Here is a 19,837-nt window from a genome sequence, read left to right as displayed (position 1 = left end):
AGTCTTATAGCTTGATTATAACCCATCTTTTGGGAAGGAACAAAGCAAAGCAACAATTATCTGCAAATGACAAAATTTCCAGGATAGTGCAGTTAAAAACATGACTGACAAAGAAGTTTAGTCATCTCCGTGGTTTATACAGCTATTGATCGACTTACGACCTATGCAACTTACGACCATCTGACTTTATGACCACAATCGCTAGCCACGACTGCTCCGCATCTGGCAGCGCAAACGTTGCCCAGCTGGGCGTACGACAGTGCGGACCAGCTTCCGGCAGCACTACCATCTCTGCATGCACCATTTCAACTGTACATATAGCCTACTCAACTTATGACCAAATCGTGTTACGACCGGTCTGTTGGAACCAATTGTGGTCATAAGTCGAGCACTAGCTGTAATAACTTTACCCTTAATTATGATTTATAGCATATACTTAGACATTGCAATTTTAGAAATTCCATACAATTTTGGAACATGCATTATTACTATTCACCAAAAGATAACCTAAAGAAGGTTGGACATCATTTTGGCAATCTCATGTGACTAAACATGTCAAATAATCCTGTTTACCACTGCTCTGGATGTTTCAGGGGCCCTCTGAACCATCCAGAAAGCCAGGCATCAGGGAAGACAATTTTGAAACCTGAAGTTGGATTTTGGGATGCTTGTTAAATGTTAGAGGTTTAAAACACTTTATGTTATAAAATAAAATTCCAGATTGCCATAAATTATTTTACCAAAATGATTATTCAAAAGACAAAAACCATTCATTAGCCTTTACTATTGCACAAAAATCCTGTCCAACGCTTAATTTTACCCTTGCACTAGTTTATTAATGTTAACCCCAGTTTGTCTAAATGAAACCTTATAGAAATTTCCATATACAGGTATTGATCGACTTATGACCTATGCAACTTACGACCATTCGACTTTACGACCACAATTGCTAGCCACGACTGCTCCATGTCTGGCAGCGCAAACGTTGCCCAGCTGGGCGTATGACAGTGCGGACCAGCTTCCAGCAGCACTACCATCTCTGCATGCACCATTTCAACTGTACATATAGCCTACTCAACTTATGACCAAATCGTGTTACGACCGGTCCGGGTCCCGACCGTGGTCGTAAGTCGAGCACTAGCTTAACCAATTTGACCATGAGGTGAAATCTTTACGAATCCTTTATAACCTCTTTTGCTAAAGGGCAGATTAGTATCTTAAGACAAACTTGCTGTGCTTTTATTTCAGTACTGAATTTATAAAAAGACCATATAATACCTTTTTGAATTTAATTAATATTTACACATTTTTTGCACAATTAATATTTACAGTCTTGGCCAGGAGCGGTAGCTCATGGTTGTAATCACAGGACTTTGGGAGGCCGAAGCAGACGGATCACATGAGGTCAGGGGTTTGAGACCAACCTGGCCATTATGGTGAAATCTCGTCTCTACTAAAAATACAAAAATTTCCCTGGGCGTGGTGGTGGGTGTGCCTGTAATTCCAGCTACTGGGGAGGCTGAAGCAGGAGAATCACTTGAACCCAGGAGGTGGAGGTTGCAGTGAGCCGAGATAGCATCACTGCACTCCAGCCTGGGCAACAGAGTAACACTCTGTCTCAAAAAAATATATATACATGTATACAGTCTTTCCACAATTTACTTAAATCTTTAGCTTTATCATATCAAATTTAAGATAATCCTTATCCCTGAGAAAATGCATGTTTCCATGCTTTCTTATAATTTTTTACTAAAAGACACAGTTTACTGTTTTTATATGTATTGTAATAAAACTGTTTAGTGATCTCAAATACATGTTGCACTGTTAACTCTTAACAACTTTTCCTTTCGGTGAAAAACCTGGTTAGTAAGTGATTTCAATCATGCACCAGATGTGGAGCCTAGGACCCAGACAGAAGTGCAGATAAGGTCGAACTCTTTCCAGAGTCTAACTCCATGTGTTCCAGGCCTTTCCTATGTGTAAAGCAGACAGTATTCAACCTTGGAATATTTAGCAAATCTAGCATCTGACTTGTATGATTTAGATCACCTATTTCCATTTTGATGACACCTGCATTTTACCAATAAACCTTAAAGATTATTTTTATTTACTTATTTGCGACAGAGTCTCACTCTGTTGCCCAGACTGGAGTGCAGTGGCACCATCTTGGCAACCTCTGCCTCATAGGTTCAAGTGATTCTCCTTCCTCAGCCTCCTGAGTAGCTGGGATTATAGGTGCCCACCACCATTCCCAATGAATTTTTGTATTTTTAGTAGAGACAGGGTTTTGCAATGTTGGCCAGGCTGGTCTTGAACTCCTGACCTCAGGTTATCCACCTACCTCGGCCTCCCAAAGTGCTGGATTACAGGCATGAGCCACTACACCCAGCTTATATTTATTTCTTAAAGAATAAAGTCATGTAACTAAAAATAATTTAAGTGCTTATTTTCCTTTAGAGCCAGCCCTTTTTTATATACATTACACACAACACATATATATACAGACAGACAGAAGATTTAGCACTTGCAAGATTTTTCATTTGCCAGTTTCTTTATTAGATTACTGGCTTCAGAGTGGAGCCCTTGGAGAAACAGGACAAGACAGCATGCATTTTTAGGGCCTAACAAGCAGGCACAGCTCAATGCAAAACAGATCCCTAAAACCAAGGGTACCATTTTATACTGGATTTTGGATCCCCCAAAGTAGGGAAATACTATGGGAGAAGACAATGCAGTACTTCTACTGTGTATTTCATTGCATGGAAGCCCCAAGCCAATCGGCTTATTTTGTAATCAGCCCATCTCCTATGAGAGTCTCATCTCTCAGTGGGGGGTGGGGATGTTTCCACCTCTTTCAGGTGACCAAAAGCATACTTCTCTGATTTAAAACTATTATTAGCCATCCTTTAAATTGTATTTCCTACCTAGTTATTACATACCTAAGCTCTCTCCTAATGTGAAGTGATTTGATACCCCCAAAAGTCAAAATTGTCAGATAACACAATGCAAAACAGAACAGAGCCTTTGATTTTAAGAGAGAACTATCTGCTTTTAATTCCTGGGGTTTCATGAGGAAAACAGAGGTTTTTGTTTCCCCCCACAAAATGGGGGAGGGGGAGAGAGAGAGAGAGAGAAAGAAATAATTTGGTTGACTGAGAAGAAACAAAAAACCATTTTCCAGAAAAATAAGATCCAAGAAGGGAGAAAAACATAAAGGGCTTTTAAATCTACCTATAACTTGAATATCCGCTTTTAATAAGAAAATCATTTCAAATCTCTTGTCACTCAACTTTAGCCATGCCAAGCAGTTAAGATTTTCAGCTTTTGAAAGTCACAGAATGTAACCTCACAAGTGAAACCAATAAGCCTTAATTAGGTTATGACTTAATCATGAGTGTACGAGGTATTTTCAAAGGGGTGATAAGGGGCTTCTGAAATTGTCATCACAAAATTGTGACTGAGAAAGTAAAAGAGATCTGATCCAAACAACTCCATTTTGCTTCCAGTCCCCAAGTTGTCCTTGCCCAACCCTGGGTACAGGCCAAATTAACTTTGGGAGGAGCCTGGTTTACAGTTTTTAGTCTGAACCAAAGATGATAACAACCTTTTCTTAAGACATACTTCCCTCTTGCCTGGGACCAGACCAAGAACCTAGCCACAAGATTAGAAACTATGGTCTAGGAGTCAGGCAGCTGGAAGCTACAAGATTTTGACCCTCCCCAAACTGCTCTCAAGATTAGGGCTTAAGCTATTTTGTAAGCCCTGCCCTTGATGGATCAGCTAGCACCACCCAGATTGACAAACTGGCTTATCTGATTCCTCACCCAGGAACTGACTTAGCACAAGAAGATAGCCACCATTGTAAAATGTCGGAGACTAAAACAAAGTATTGCCACGTGGTTACAGGTCATGTTCCCAAGGACATGAAACAAGATGGAGGCCTGTAGCCTAGTTTGTTACTGAACATTTTGTTGGGCTGGCTTGAATAGCAGGCTTATGGGGTCTTGGGCCTGCATCCTAACCTAAGGCATCTTTTCTTTTGACAGAACTATACATAAAGACTCACAAAGCACACCAGATTGGCTACAGCTTAAGACCAGCCTCATAAATCCTTTTTCATTAATTAAAACTTTACAGAGAATATAAACAATGATTCTTATTATGCCTTTTGCTAGTTTGCATAGGGAGAGAGAAGCCAAAAACTTCACTGGTAAAAAAAAAACAAAAACCAAAAACTTTTACCCTTTTGCTGGCATGTCAGGCTTCTGGGTTCTCTTCCCCTTAGCTCAACTCTAAGCCAAGAATTTTAAGGTTTGGAGAAATTAACTTTTCCCAAGTTGGAAGAACATCGTAAGAGAGCTATTTTAAACTGTGAAAGAAGGAAAGACACGGCCGGGCGCGGTGGCTCAAGCCTGTAATCCCAGCACTTTGGGAGGCAGAGGCGGGTGGATCACGAGGTCAAGAGATCGAGACCATCCTGGTCAACATGGTGAAACCCTGTCTCTACTAAAAATACAAAAAATTAGCTGGGCATGGTGGCGTGTGCCTGTAATCCCAGCTACTCAGGAGGCTGAGGCAGGAGAATTGCCTGAACCCGGGAGGCGGAGGTTGCGGTGAGCCGAGATCGCGCCATTGCACTCCAGCCTGGGTAACAAGAGCGAAACTCAGTCTCAAAAAAAAAAAAAAAAAAAAAAAAAAAGAAGGAAAGACACTGTAGAAAAGTCTAGAGAATCCAATTAGGGTTGTCAAGAGGTACTGCTATTCCCTTTTGGGGATGGTGTTTCCCATATTTCTTCACCTTTTCTATTGTCTTTTTTCCTTTTAGGCCTATTACAGAAGACATATCTCTCATCTCCAAATTTCTCTGCTGCCTATAGAGCTACCTGCTTCTTGGCTGCAGTTAGGGTTTGGCTTTGGAGCAGCATAACATCCCTCCAGGAGAGGACAAATACCTGAGTTAAATTTTGGAAGACTTCTATATATCTATAGGATCATCAGAAAATCAGCCTAAGTCTCCCTTTATTTGCTTAAGGTACTGTAATGAGAAGGGAACTTGTACCCTAGTAGCATCACCTCAATTGGGCATTTCCTATAGGGATAAGAGTGAAAGTGGGGGAGTGGGAAATTTTGGAAATGGTAGAGGTGGAAAAGCTGGTGGTGTGGTTGGAGGTGGCCCCAGATGAGGGTGACTGGAAGAGCTGGGACACCCAATAACTTCCTCAGATGGTTCCTTCAAAAGTTGCTTTTCTACTTTTGGGGAATTATTCACTTTGAGCCTGCCTGATAAGATTGCTAAAAGAGCTGGGTTGATTTTAGAATGCCTGCAAAAGGTCTAGTAAAAAGGCCATGCCCTTGTGCAAAAGAAAATGAGTCACTTTTTCTTTAAAGTCTCAGGGTAAAAGGAGTCCCACTGCTTCACAATGCACTCCAGTAGAGTACAGGCTGAAGATGGTACCCATCTAGAAAGAGAAGTGAGAAAAAGCTGTCCTTTTAGTCTCCTTTCTTTTGGTGTGACCCAGGGTGGAGAGGAAGACAGTGGGTGTGTCCCCCCTTGCTGTTTTCCGTCCATGGTTCCTGGGTCCTGGCACATGCCGCCCATGGTGGCAGGTGTGACCCCCATCCATGGAACCAGAGGAACTAAGAAATTGGGGCCAGTCACATTCATCCAAGTGGCTCTAGTCCTCTTTCTGTGATTTCCCTTTGACTTCCTAGACTGTGTGACCTGCCTGGCTCCCCAAAAAAATGGATCTCAAGAAAAACTACCTAATAGTTGGGCAAGACCCCTTTAATGGAGGGGGCATGCTAGATTGAACTCTATATTCTGCTATTATGGCCCATGCTAAAGCATTTACCCTTAGAGAATGGTTCCAGTTAACTTCCAAACTTGAAATCCCCTTACTAATTAAGTACCATTCTAATTGGAGGCAGAATAGATGACTTAAAAGAACATCAGGACCAAATGGCCATTTTCCTGCTGAAGGGACAGTATTGAGACTAAAATTTGGCTTCAGAGGATATTTTACTCCTAGTTGTTGAAGGCAGAGTTTGCCTGTTTACAAAAGCAACATAAAGCCTGGTTTCTAGTAGAGAGGTGCAAAAAGGGGAGACAATTGGGAAGCTAGGGAGTTTTGGTGAAGGACCGACAAGGTGCATCATTGAGAGGATCCCTATTCCACTAGGTAGCACTCACCATGTGCTCTCTAGACCAGGGGCAGGGTGATCTTGACATGACATGTGCTCTCCAGACAAGGGTGCCCTCCAGACCCCTTCTGGAGTCAGTCCGGAAGCCTTCTGATCACACTGAGGGGTAGCCCCAGCCAGAAATTCTCAGTTGCCCCAGGACTTCTTCTGGACTCACGTGATGGCTAAGTCTTCCATGAAAGGAAGCTGGTTTAAACATGGCCAGTATAGGCCAGGCACAGTGGCTCACAACTGTAATCCCAGCACTTTGGGAGGCTAAGGCAGGTGGATCATCTGAGGTCAGGGGTTCAAGACCAGCCTGATCAACATGGTGAAAACTCCATCTCTAATAAAAATACAAAAATTAGCTAGGCAAGGTGGCACATGCCTGTAATCCTAGCTATTTGGGAGACTGAGGCAGGAAGAATCACTTGAACATGAGAGGCAGAAGTTGCAGTGAGCCAAGACTGTGCCACCGCACTCCAGAATTCCAGAATTCCAGCCTGGGTGACAGAGAGAGACTCTGTTTCAAAAAAAAAAAAAAGAAGGCCAATATACACAGCATCCCATGGGTACTGAGGGATTCTCCATGTTCTCCACAGCAAGCCTGTCCCCAAGTCTTTTAAGGCTGGCCCCCAAGTCTTCTAAGGCTGGCAGCCACACTAATCATTTTTAAATGGCTGAAAGGAGACCAGTATTTGGTTTGATTTGGTTCTAAAACAGAGGCTGAGAGCCTCAAAATGAAAGGACAAAATTGGAGTCCACGTTTCTACTTACTGTTCTGATGAATGTTGTACCTTCTTATCCCAGGCAAGGTCCCCATTATGAAGTGGCTACGTTGTCTGGGTTATATACCCTGGGGTTCATTGTCACCTTCCAGGGAAATTTAGGATACGGACACACACAAGGAGTTTAGGAGTGGAGGTTTAATAGATAGAAGAGAAGAGAAGAGAAAGAGAAGCAGCTTCCTCTATAGAAGAAGAGGCCTTGAGCCGAAAAAACTGGCTGGCAGCAAATGTGCTGAGTTTTATAGTCCAGTTTGAGGAGGTGGTGTCTGATTTACATAGGGCTCATAGATTGGTTTGATCAGGTATGACGTTTACATAGTGCATGGGGAAGGCTGTCACCCCAACCTAATGTTTTTATGTAAATGGGCCTTCCAGTTGATCAGCGTCATATTGTCTGCTTCTTTACAGTACAAGTGGCTGGAAGAGAAGGAATGATGGAGCTGCCGTCTTGAACATGTCTAGTCATTAGTTTCTGCCTGCATTCACCCATGCAAACTCCCAGGTTGCAGGCTGCTCTTTATTAGAAAATGATTTGGGGCTGCTTTTCATTAAAAAGAAAAGCCCTACTGAGAACTCCCATATCCTTGTTATCTGCCTAAGTGATTTCTTCTTAATTCCTATATCATTGGCACACTTTTAGCATCTTGCACCACATTCTCTTCATTCTTTCCTTAGGGTGAGCTGCCCACATGTACAGTGCTCTCCTTACACTTAGGAGGTAAGCATGTGCAGTGTGTTTAAGAAGTTGTATACCTGCCCACCTGAAGATTTCTTCCCTTTTCTAATGGAATACCCCTGGAAGGTCATACTCTACCATTTTGTCTCATAATGCACATGCCCAAGCTCACTCCTCCAGTTACTGATATTTTTTTGGAAGCTGCTGATTACCAATATCTAGCATTTTTATCTATTGGGAAATTGTCTTTCCCTGGCCTCTGTGACCAATTATCATTTTTTAGAGAGGCAGTGTGACAACTGCCAAACCATCGCCTGATGGGCACCTAGCATTCCTAGTTGGTGGGCACAAGCCCCCTCCTGCCCTGCTCATGCCTGGCTAGCTACCTACTGCAGCAATATGAAAATGGGACCCTGAATTTTTTGGGATCTATGTTGTTTTCCAGAACCTGTTTATTAGGCCTAAGAAACTATATGTTTTCCTAGCCCTGTTCCCCAAAGAACTCCACCCTGAAGCCAGTAATCCAATTAAGAAATTTAAAAACTGGCCAGGCGTGGTGGCTCACACCTGTAATCCCAGCACTTTGGGAGGCTGAGGTGGGTGAATCACGAGGTTAGGGGTTCAAGACCAGCCTGGCCAACATGGTGAAACCCCGTCTTTAAAAGTAAAATAAAATATAATTAAAATTAAAAATTAAAAATAAATTAAAAAAGAAGAAGGCTAAAAAAAAAAAGAAATTTAAAAACTGGCAAATGAAAAACCTTATAACTACCAGATCTTCTGTCTGTGTAGTTGTATATGTGGTATGTATGGTTTATATTTGAAGGTGCTCTTGTTAATTAGGTTAAAAATACTTAAACCAAGTTTTTTGTTAGAAAAACAAAAAAACTAATGACGTTTACTTCATTTGACTTTAGTAAGCTTTGGGAAGTAAAAAATTGTAATGATTATTGGTCAAATAAAGACACTGGGTCTAAATTAGGCAGGTTAGATATTAGATTTGGTAAATGCTTTAAGGTAATAAACTGCTTCTTTAACTTTTGGAAATTGTTCAACTTACCTGCTTTGGAGCCATTAGATTTTAGGTAAGGCCTAGGGACATGTGGAGTTAGCCCTTCCCCTTGGTTATGCTGGAAAGAGTCAAGACTTTATCTGCACTTCTGTTTGATGTCCTGCGCTCCACACCTAGTACATAACTATAATCGCTTACTTACCAGGTTTTTCACCAAAAATAAAATTTCTAAGAGTTAGCATTTTAACATGTAATTAAGACTTGTGAAAAAACAGTTTTACATGCAAGGTGTGTGAGGAAACTGAAATGTGCTTTTAGTAAAAGATTACAAGAAGGCATGGGAATGTAAATTTTTGCCTAGTTTAGAGAGCTAAAGGATTGTCTTAAATTATGTAGGATAAAACTAATGGTTTGAGCAAGTTGTGGAAGGTTTGTGAAAAATTAATCTGGTAAAAGAAATTCTGCAAAAAAAAAAAAAAAGAAAGAAAGACATTCTCTGTTTAAACATATTGACTAACTTTAAATTGAACATTGGAATGAAAGCACAACAGGGTTTTCTGAGAGCACCGATCTGCTCTTCAACAATAATCTGTAAAGGGTTATAACAGGTTTATGAGAATCTCACCTTATGGTCAAATTGATTGAGATTGAATAGATTGTTCTATAAGGTTTTACTAAAAATTGGGTTGACATTAATAGTACACTAATGCAAGGATGAAATTTGGCTTTGTCTCTTGAACAAGATTTTCATGTAATATTAAAGGATAATGACAGTTTTCTTGTCTGCTTTTTGAATAAACTACAGGAAAAACAAGGGAAAGACAAGAGACAGATTGTTTGGAAAGCTAAATCTTCCCTCTATCAATGAGTAAAGGCTTTTGCCTTTTTAAAATTTTTGAGTCATTATTTTGGCTAAATGAATGACTTACGGTGACTTGGAATTCTATTTTAAAATATCAATACCTTTATAACATATTTGACAGCCTTCCCGAAATCAAAGTTCAGCTTCAAAATTGTCTTTCCTGATCTCGAATTTTGGAGTACTACAGAGGGCCACTGAAGCATCCAAAAGAGAGGTAAGCAGGATTATTTCACATGTTAAATTATGTGGGAAGCATTGTTAAAAGAAAAAATAATGTTTGACCTCCTTCAGGTTATATTTTAGTGTATGTTATTAATATTTGTTGAAAACTTGTATGGGATTTCTAAAATTCTAATATGTTTGAGTACATGTTATCAATCATAATTATAGTTATTATATTAAGCTATTGTAGACTGCAGAAATAAACAAATTTCCTTGTTGATTGTGTCTTTTACTATGACTATTTAAAGTCATTTCCAGGCCAGGCATGGTGGCTCATGCCTGAAATCCCAGCAATTTGAGAGGCCAAGGCAGGCAGATCGCCTGAGGTGAGGAGTTTGAGAACACCCTGGCCAACATGGTCAAACCCTGTCTACTAAAATACAAAAGTTAGCTGGGTGTGGTGGCAGGTGCCTGTAATCCCAGCTACTCGGGAGACTAAGGCAGGAGAATTGCTTGAACCCAGGACGTGGAGGTTGTAGTAAGCCAAGATCGCACCACTGCACTACAGTCTGGAGGACTCTGTCTCAAAAATAAATGAATAGATAAATAAATAAAAATAAAGTTATTCCACAGTTAATTACTTAATTCAGATACAGTTTCTGAAAACTTCACAAGTACACAAAAGCCTATAATATGATATCTTTTCGGAGGTTCATGAAAGGATGGAAAAGACCCTGAAAAGCACTTTTGAATACAGATTTCTGACAAATTTATAATCATATCATTTAGACTGGGTGAGAATTTCTGAAACTATAAACAAAAGACTGACTAGTTTATAAAACTGCTAATCAAAGTAGAACAAAAATTAACTGAATGCCAAGAAAATACTTTGCCAGATTTTCATGCTAAATCAGCCAATACTAAAATTGTGTAGCTATACAATGAACTCTATGATCTAAGTCACATTACTTATGATACAGTTATTAGTGCTATGCTCCTAAATTGGAGAAACAACTGGTATTCAAGAGGACATATGTACAATGTTAAGCATGGACTCATGGAAAACCAGGATGGCTGCTTTGTCTTTCCTGAGCCCTTAAAGCTTTTGTTATTAAAAGTTCTGCATTCCATGACTCACAATGAAAAATATAAAATGATACAAACTAAATATATATTGGTGTGGTGACTTCTAAATTGCGAAAACAGCTTATGACCAATGTTTATCAAACCCATATTTCTAGAAAAACAATCACACAGGTACATTTTGCTACCTGATGGGCCATTTAAACATTTATTGAGAGATTTCATCCAATTGTCTTTTTTTTTTCCTTTGAGACAGAGGCTTACTCTGTCATCAAGGCTGGATTGCAATGGCATGATCTCAGCTCACTGCAAACTTTGCCTCCTGGGTTCAAGTGATTCTCCTGCCTGAATCTCCTAAGTGGCTGAGATTACAGATGCTCACCACCATGCCAAGCTAATTTTTGCATTTTTGGTAGAGATGGAGTTTCACCATATTGGTCAGGTTGGTCTTGAACTCCTGACCTCAAGTGATCTATCCACCTTGGCCTCCCAAAGTGCTGGGATTACAGGCATGAGCCATCACACCTGGCCAATTGTCATTTTCAATGCATGTTTACTGGTTGTATAAAAGCTTCCCTATGCAAGAGAGCTAATGTTATGATAGTAGATTATTATGCCATAGTATACTTTGATAAGGTAAAGAAAGATTTTATGGTTTACTGACTAAGTATAATCAACCCCTTCATAATCTAGACCCCGAAGTTTGGATCTTCTGAGAACATCAGAGAAACACTGCTCTTGCCATCCACACGTAGCAAAATTTTGGGACCTTGAACTTTGGGTTCAGAATCTCACAACCAAGAAGTGTCCCTCTACATTCTTGGAACTGTACACTCATTGAAACCCTTAAGGAAAAGCTAACCAGCGAAGTTTCTCCAAAGAAGAGGATGGCATCCTTGACGTGAACAGCTTTTCCCAAGATCATGAATCAAGACTTCTCTACTGTTATGAATACTATATTTATGTTTGAATATTTTTTCCTCTGCTTATGCCTCTATGGACAATAGAAATGAAAAGGAGGTCTGTCCTGTGCACTTATGGGGTATACTTTTATTTGTGAGGAATTTTGTAGCCACCCATATACGTGGATAACCTTACACCTTGATAGATGAAAGCCTCTGATTAATTAACCAGAGAAACTTTAATTATACAGTTAATTATAAAGGAGGTGAGAAGCTTTAATGATACATACATGGCCTTGCAATCAGCCAGAAACAGAACACTCCTGTTAACCCACATCATGGGTTAAAGACAACACTGCCAGGAGGCCTTTACACTTCTAGAAGGACATCATTTGGGAGGTCCTTTTTTCCAAGGTTTGGAGTAAAAGAGGAAATAATTAGAAATGTATCCCTCATGATAGGCTCTATAACAGATTCTACTGTAAAAGCCATGGTTACGCAATAGACTTTAAATTCTCTTGTGAAAGTTACGCTAAATAATAGTGTTGCCCTGGGTTACTTACTGGCTAAACAGAAGTATCTGTGCAGCTGCTGGCAGTTGTGGCCTATGGAGAAATACATCAAATGTACATTATAGAGATTCAGTTGCAGAGGATTAATTAAGAGACTGCTTATTAAGTGAATAGACTCTTTAACGCATTCTTTTATCTATTTAGTTTTAGGTGGTTTGGTTTATGAAGATCCTTGGTAAGGCGCATACTGCAAACTCTTGGTGTTATCTTCCTGATAGTCATAATGGTAGTCTCCCTAGTATGCTGTATTCTCTCACAGATTTTAAATGATTGCATACAGCCATCTTTAGAATGTCAAATAGTCTTTCTTCAACTGGAATTACAAGAGCTGAAAAAAATGTGTGACCATGAACACTATAACCTTTAAGTGACATGCAGAGATTGGAAACCCAAAATGATGGTTATCTGAGAGTGGTGCTAAGGCCCTACATTCTGGTCACACTCTCATCTAAGAGAAAACCTGACAAAAAAGGGAAATTTTTAAACAAAACTATGGGAGGCCATTGCTTAGGACTGAGCTCATTCGCTAGGCCCCAGTGGACCAGACCAAACAAAAATGGAGTATCTCATGCTAAATGTGACATAATCAAACTAAGACTTTAAGAAAACACATAGATTCTAGAACAGACCCTCTTTTGTTCTTCTCCTATAAACAGGATGTTCCAGCATAAGGAGGTACCCTCTACTCAGTCTTTGTTCCCACCTTGCAAAACGTACGTTCTACTGTTCCCATTGAATATGCCTATTACCCACATCATGAAAAATGTGGGGGTTAAAAAGTCCCCTTTTACATGAATTTCCCTCCTGCAGAATCACAGGACTGTTTGAGAAGCCTTATCAAATTTGCCGTTCCTGGCCGGGTGTGGGCTCATGCCTGTAATCCCAGCACTTTAGGAGGACGAGGAGGTCAGATCACTTGAGGTCAGGAGTTTCAAACAAGATGTTTGTTCACCTTGGAAATGCCCTTCATAAGCCAAATAGCTCATGAGAACTGTCTATCAGGCACCGCAGAATCTAGCAGCTCCTCACATAGTTAGAATTAGTCCTAGGGAAAAAGAGGCTACCTGCTTAAGAGTAGCTCCTCCTTGTATCCCCAGGTGGCAAGATCCTATGTAAACCCATTTTACTTCATTATGGAACTCGTTGGGGCACCATTATTTCAATTAACATAAGGGTAGCTTCAGTGAACATTTCATAGCAAGGCAGTAAATGAGCCTCAAGTAGAAATTTTCTTGTCCAGTAGTTGTCATTGGGAAGTAGTTATAAGGGTTTTTGGTTTTGTTTTGTTTGCCATTATCCCCAATAAACATTTCAAAAAGGGCTATGAAGGGGATGGTTTGTCCCAACTAGCACTCTAGCTTCTACCTGATACTTTGTGGGCTCAGGTGATTTTACTATTTCCCATTAACATGTCCAACTAACATTTTTTCAAAAGGGCAGATTAACATGCCTTCAGTTTCATAGTTAGATACAATACCCATTCTCATGAGACATTTAGGTAAAGGGGTTACAACTATCTCACATAAAGCCTGTTTAAACATCTTAAATTTCATAATTCTATTAACCTGTACATTTTTACATTCTATCCTTAGACGATTTATCTTTCCTAGCAAAAAAGGTTTTGGGTTCCCAGCAGGGAGTTGCAACTGTAAAGCCCATGAGGAACAGCAATTTTTTTTTTTTTTTTTTGAGACCGGTTTTTCTTCTGGTGCCCAGGCTGGAGTGCGGTGGCATGATCTTGGCTCACTGCAACTTTTGCCTCCCAGGTTTAAGTGATTCTCCTGCGTCAGCCTCCTGAGTAGCTGGGACTATAGGTGCACACAACCACACCTGGCTAATTTTTGTATTTTTGTTGTTGTTGAGACGGAGTTTTGCTCTTGTTGCCCAGGCTGGAGTGCAATGGTATGATCTCGGCCCACTGCAACATCAGCCTCCTGGGTCCAAGAGATTCTCCTGCCTCAGCCTCCCGAGTAGCTGGGATTACAGGCATGCACTGCCACACCTGGCTAATTTTACCTTTTTAGTAGAGATGGGGTTTCTCCATGTTGGTCAGGCTGGTCTCAAACTCCTAACCTCAGGTGATCCGCCTGCCTCAGCTTCCCAAAGTGCTGGGATTACAGGCATGAGCCATCATAATGGCCAACACTTATGTTCTTTTCTCTCTCTCTCTTTTTTTAGCAACCACAGGCAAAACAAAGAGGAGCCCTACCTTAATAATGACAATACACAGTCTAAATTTAAATGGGAAGACTTTTGTGACCCATAACAGAACACAAATATGGTAAAGGAAAGAGTGTGGAATTGGGCATCAGACAAACCTGGTTGGAGTGTTTTTTCTTGATAGGAAGGCATGGAATTTTTTAAAAAATCAGCTACAACAGCTACTTGTGGGGCTGAGACAAGAGGATTGCTTAGGCCCAGGAGGTCAAGGTTTCAGTGAGCCATGATCATGCCACTACACTCCAGCCTCAGTGTCAGAGCGAGACCCTGTGTCAAAAAATATATATACAATAGTAATAATTTTTAGTTATAACACCCAAATGGTTGTTAAAATAATAAATATAAAAGACTTGGTATAGTAGATGCTTAATAAATCATAGTGTCTCTCTCTCCTAGAAGATTCAAGGCTTGAAGCTGGGAGACCTGGCCCCTAGTGATGCACGATTTTTCTTGGCCCCTTCGACGAATTCACAGAAGGTGTGCCTTGTCTACTCGGCCCACCACACTCAACCACTTGCAAAAGGGAAAACATGAGCGAGCAAGATCAAGATCCAGCCAGCCACTCTGGGCACTGGCACAGGAGCAAGCTCTGTGTGGGGCCCACAGCCAGACCAGGCATGTCACCTTGAGCAGAACATGGCAGTGCCCAGGTGAAGGTGCCCATGACCCTGAAGCCTCAAAGCGAATGTTACAGTGCTCCTTTAGTTTCATCACAGACAGTAGCATGTTAGTAGCTCAGCTGGCCTCTTGCCTTGTCATGTGGGACAGCTGCCCTCCGCTGGTGAGGGCAAGGGGCCGGTGTGACAGCCTTTCTGGGTACCTGTACTTGGTGGATTCCAAGGTCTTGTTCAGTGTCCAGGAAGAATGAGGTCATATGGAGGATTGAAGGGTGGTGGGCCAGGGAAGGATGGCTCATGCCAGTAATCCCAGCATTTTGGGAAACTGAGGTGAGTGGATCACCTGAGGTCAGGAATTTGAGACCAGTCTGGCCAACATGGTGAAACTGCGACTCTACTAAAAATACAAAAGCTTAGCTGGGCATGGTGGCAGGTACCTGTAATCCCAGCTACTCAGGAGGCTGAGTCAGAGAATCACTTGAACCCAGGAGGCATAGATTGCAGTCAGCTGAGATTGCACCATTGCACTTCAGCCTGGGCAACAAGAGCAAAACTCTGTCTTGAAAAAAAAAAAAGAAGAAGGATATTGAGGGCAGAGAATTTTTTTGAGTGATGAAAATGACTCTCAACAGAGAGGGGAGCTGGAGAAATGACAAGAAGGGCAGGTAGTCTTTGACAGTCAGGCCTCTCCCCCTCTGCTGACTGAGTCTGGCTTCTTTATAAGCACAGGATGCAGAGTGTGTGCTGATGACTGGTTTGTGACTAAAGCAAAGACACCACTCACAGGTGGGCATGACAGTGTAGAAAACCAATCAAGAAAGGATAGGTATATGTAAAATAGATGAAAGGTTGGGATCAATCAGAGGAAAGCATGCTAAACAGGAAGACAAGTTCTCAATCTCATCTGAGTATTTAACTTGTAGCTTGGCTTTCAGGCTTTAAACTGTTTTGGGCCTGGAGGAGAGGTTTCACTGGGGACCCACCTCTACCTGCCTAGGCATTTGGCTGCCTCCTGTCACTATCACTAGATCTAGTATTGTTGCCAATTCACTAAATCATAGATGCCTAGAGTTAGAAAACATCTTCATACATATACCATTTATTTTAGCAGCCTGTGTTAAAGAAGCAAAGGTTCATTGCTAAACTGGAGATCAAGTCTTCTTAGTTAAGTGCTCTGCCACAAACTTCCTCATTTGTGAAATTCAAAAAATAATATCATCCTCTTTTTGTCTCACAAATAGTATCTAATCATACATAAGTATGTGAGAGCTCTTTAAAAATGCAAGATATTAAGCCAGGCGCAGTGGCTCACACCTGTAATCCCAGCACTTTTGGAGTCCGAGGTGGGCAGATCACCTGAGGTCAGGAGTTCGAGACCAGCCTGACCAACATGGTGAAACACCATCTCTACTAAAAATACAAAATTAGCCAGACATGGTGGCGCATGCCTGTAATCCCAGCTAATTGGGAGACTGAGGCAGGAGAATTGCTTGAACCTGGGAGGTTGAGGTTGCAGTGAGCCGATACCATGCCATTAAGCCTGGGCAACAAGAGTGAAACTCTGTCTCAAAAAATAAAATTAAAATGCAAGGTATTAATTATTATTGGTTTTCATTTTAAATTTGTTTATACATTTTGAGATTTAAAAGATTTCCTCCCATCAAGTAAGCCAGAATAGAATCATACCTACTAAATTCTTTCTAAAATCTTTTCTAATTCATACTCTTCAGAAAGAATAGAGCTTGGAGGAAGAGCTATTGTTGTAATTAATAGTACAATAATCAGTTTATCATTAAACCATTTACATCTCTTTGTAACAAGATTTCTAAGCTTTAGTAGATGGATTTTACTTTACTTTATTTTATTATTTTGGAGACAGTCTGACTCTGTTACCCAGACTGGTGTGCAGTGATGTGATCTCAACTTACTGCAACCTCCGCCTCCTGGGTTGAAGTAAATCTCATTCCTTAGTCTCCCAAGTAGCTGGGACAACAGGTGTGTGCCAACACACCCAGCTAATTTTTGTATTTTTAGTGGAGACGGGGTTTCACCATGTTGGGAGGCTGGTCTCGAACCCTTGGCCTTGAATGATCTGCCCACCTCAGCTTCCCAAAGTGCTGAGATTACGGACATGAGCCACTGCACCCAGCTGCTTATTTTATTTCATTTTATTTTGTTAATTTTTATTTATTTATTTATTTAGAGACTGAGTCTTGCTTGCTCTGTTGCCCAGGCTGGAGTGCAGTGGTGTGATCTCGGCTCACTGCACCCTTCGCCTCCTGAGTTAATGCAATTCTCCTGCCTCAGCCTCCCAAGTAGCTGGGACTACAGGCATGTGCCACCACACCTGGCTAATTTTTGTACTTTTAGTAGAGATGGGGTTTTGCCATGTTGGCCAGGCTGGTCTCAAACTCCTAACCTAGTGATCCACCCACCTCGGCCTCCCAAAGTGCTGGGACTATAGGGGTGAGCATGTTGCTTAATGTCTATAATCCCAGCACTTTGGGAGGCCAAGGAAGGAGGACTGCTTGAGCTCAGGGTTCAAGATGAGCTGGGACAACATGACAAAAGACTGCCTCTACTAAAAATCCAAAAATTAGCCTGGTGCTCTGGCATGTGGCTGTAGTCCCAGATACTTGGGAGGGTGAGGTGGGAGGATCAAATGAGTCCTGAAGGTTGAGGCTATAGTGACCCGAGATGGTGCCACTTCACTCCAACTTGGGTGACAGAGTGAGACCGTCTCAAAACAAACAAACAAGCAAACGCCGACTCAAAAAAAGTAAAAAAAAAAAATCATTTAATTGTAGTTCTTTATAATAAATAGTTATAGAGATTCACTCATTTAGGCAAAAGGAAATTTTAATGTCTCCTCTTTATAATGACTTTAGTAAAGGAGTAAACGAAGGGATACATTTATGAGATGAGAATAGGACATTTGCAAGGCTATTCCTCGCACTGTTTGTAGTGAAAATGAGATTCCTGCCCATGGCTGACACAAACAAGATAAAAGGCCTCCTCCCTACTGGAGTGTCCATACATAAATCCTACGTTGATCCTTTACTTCAGGTCTTCTGCATATCTTTCTTGACTCTTCTGAATCCTTCATTCCCTTCTCTAATCTTGTTGGTCTTAATTTTAAGTATTCTCTTCCTTAAAGAGAACATGGGTTTCATCAGGCTGGGAGTAGGAAGGTAGTTTCTGGAACGTGGCTGGATGCTAGGCTAAGGTGTAGAGGCCAGCGCCTCCCTAGTGCACAGAACTGGAGGAAAGAGGAAAGGTCTGGGTATTTGTTCTGCTACTGACCTTAACATCTGGGCTTCAGTTTAAGTCACTTAACATCTGGGCTTATGGTTCACCCACAATGAAGGTTGCAGTAAATAGCTTCTAGTTGTAAAAATCTGATTCTAGGCTGAGTGTGGTGGCTTATGCCTGTAATCCTAGCATTTTGGGAGGCCAAGGTGGGTGGATCACTTGAGGTCAGGAGTTCAAGACTAGCCTGGCCAGCATGATGAAACCCCATCTCTATTAAAAATACAAAGGCTGTGCCCAGTGTGGTGGCTCACACATGTAATTGTAGCACTTTGGGAGGCCAAGGCGGGTGGATCACCTGAGGTCAGGAGTTCAACACCAGCTTGGCCAACATGGTGAAACCCTGTCTCTAGTAAAAATAAAAAAAAATTAGCTGGGCATGGTAGCAGCCACCTGTAATCCCAGCTACTTGGGAGGCTGAGGCAGGAGAATCACTTAAACCTGGGAGGCAGAGGCTGCAGTGAGCTGAGACCATACACCATTGCACTGCACTCCAGCCTGGGTGACAAGAGCAAAACTCTGTCATAAAAACAAACAAACAAGCAAACAAAACAAAACAAAAAACAAAGACCAGACACGGTGGCTCACACCTGTAATCCCAACACTTTGTGAGGTTGAGGCGGGTGGATCATGATGTCAAGAGTTCAAGACCAGCCTGGCCAATATGGTGAAACCCCGTCTCTACTAAAAACACAAAACTTAGCCAGGCATGGTGGAGCAAGCCTGTAGTCCCAGCTACTCTGGAGTCTGAGGCAGGAGAATTGCTTGAACCTGGGAGGCAGAGGTTTCAGTGAGCTGAGATCATGCTGTTGTACACCAGCCTGGGTGAAGAGCGAGGCTCCATCCCTGCTCCAGCCCACCAAAAAAAAAAAAAAAAAAAAAAAAAATTAGCTGGACATGGTGGTGCATCCCTGTAATTCCAGCTATTTGGGAGGCTGAGGCAGGAGAATTGCATGAACCCAGGAGGTGGAAGTTGCAGTGAGGCGAGATTGCACCACTGCACTCCCGCCTGGGCAACAAAGCAAGACTCCATCTCAAAAAATAAAAATAAAAAAAGACCGATTCTGTAGGTGGTCCTAACACAAGTATCTCTAAGCACAGCCAGAGGTGGCAGAAAAAAGAAATGGGATGGATATAACAGGTTGGGAGTAAGGGAGAAAAGGTTATAGGTGAGGCTTGGTGTTCTGAAGGATGGGAGAATATGCCACTCCAAATTATACCACTTTGGAGCAAGAATTATTACTATTTTTTTGTTTTGTTTTGAGACGGAGTCTTGCTCTGTCTCCCTGGCTGGAGTGCAGTTATTAAAGAGTCTTTCTAATAAACCAGTAAAGGTAAATATTTCCCTGTGAGCCACTCTAGCAAATTAATGAAACCCAAAGGGTGGATGGTTGGAGCCCCAAATTGTTTGAAACCCGTTTGTTAGAAGTTCAGGGTACCTGAACTTGTGACTG

The sequence above is a fragment of the Sapajus apella genome, unplaced genomic scaffold, assembly GCF_009761245.1.
Source record: "Sapajus apella isolate SASKATOON/1434 unplaced genomic scaffold, GSC_monkey_1.0 scaffold16, whole genome shotgun sequence".
Taxonomy (NCBI): Eukaryota; Metazoa; Chordata; class Mammalia; order Primates; family Cebidae; genus Sapajus; species Sapajus apella.
Note: the sequence above shows the minus strand (reverse complement) of the source record.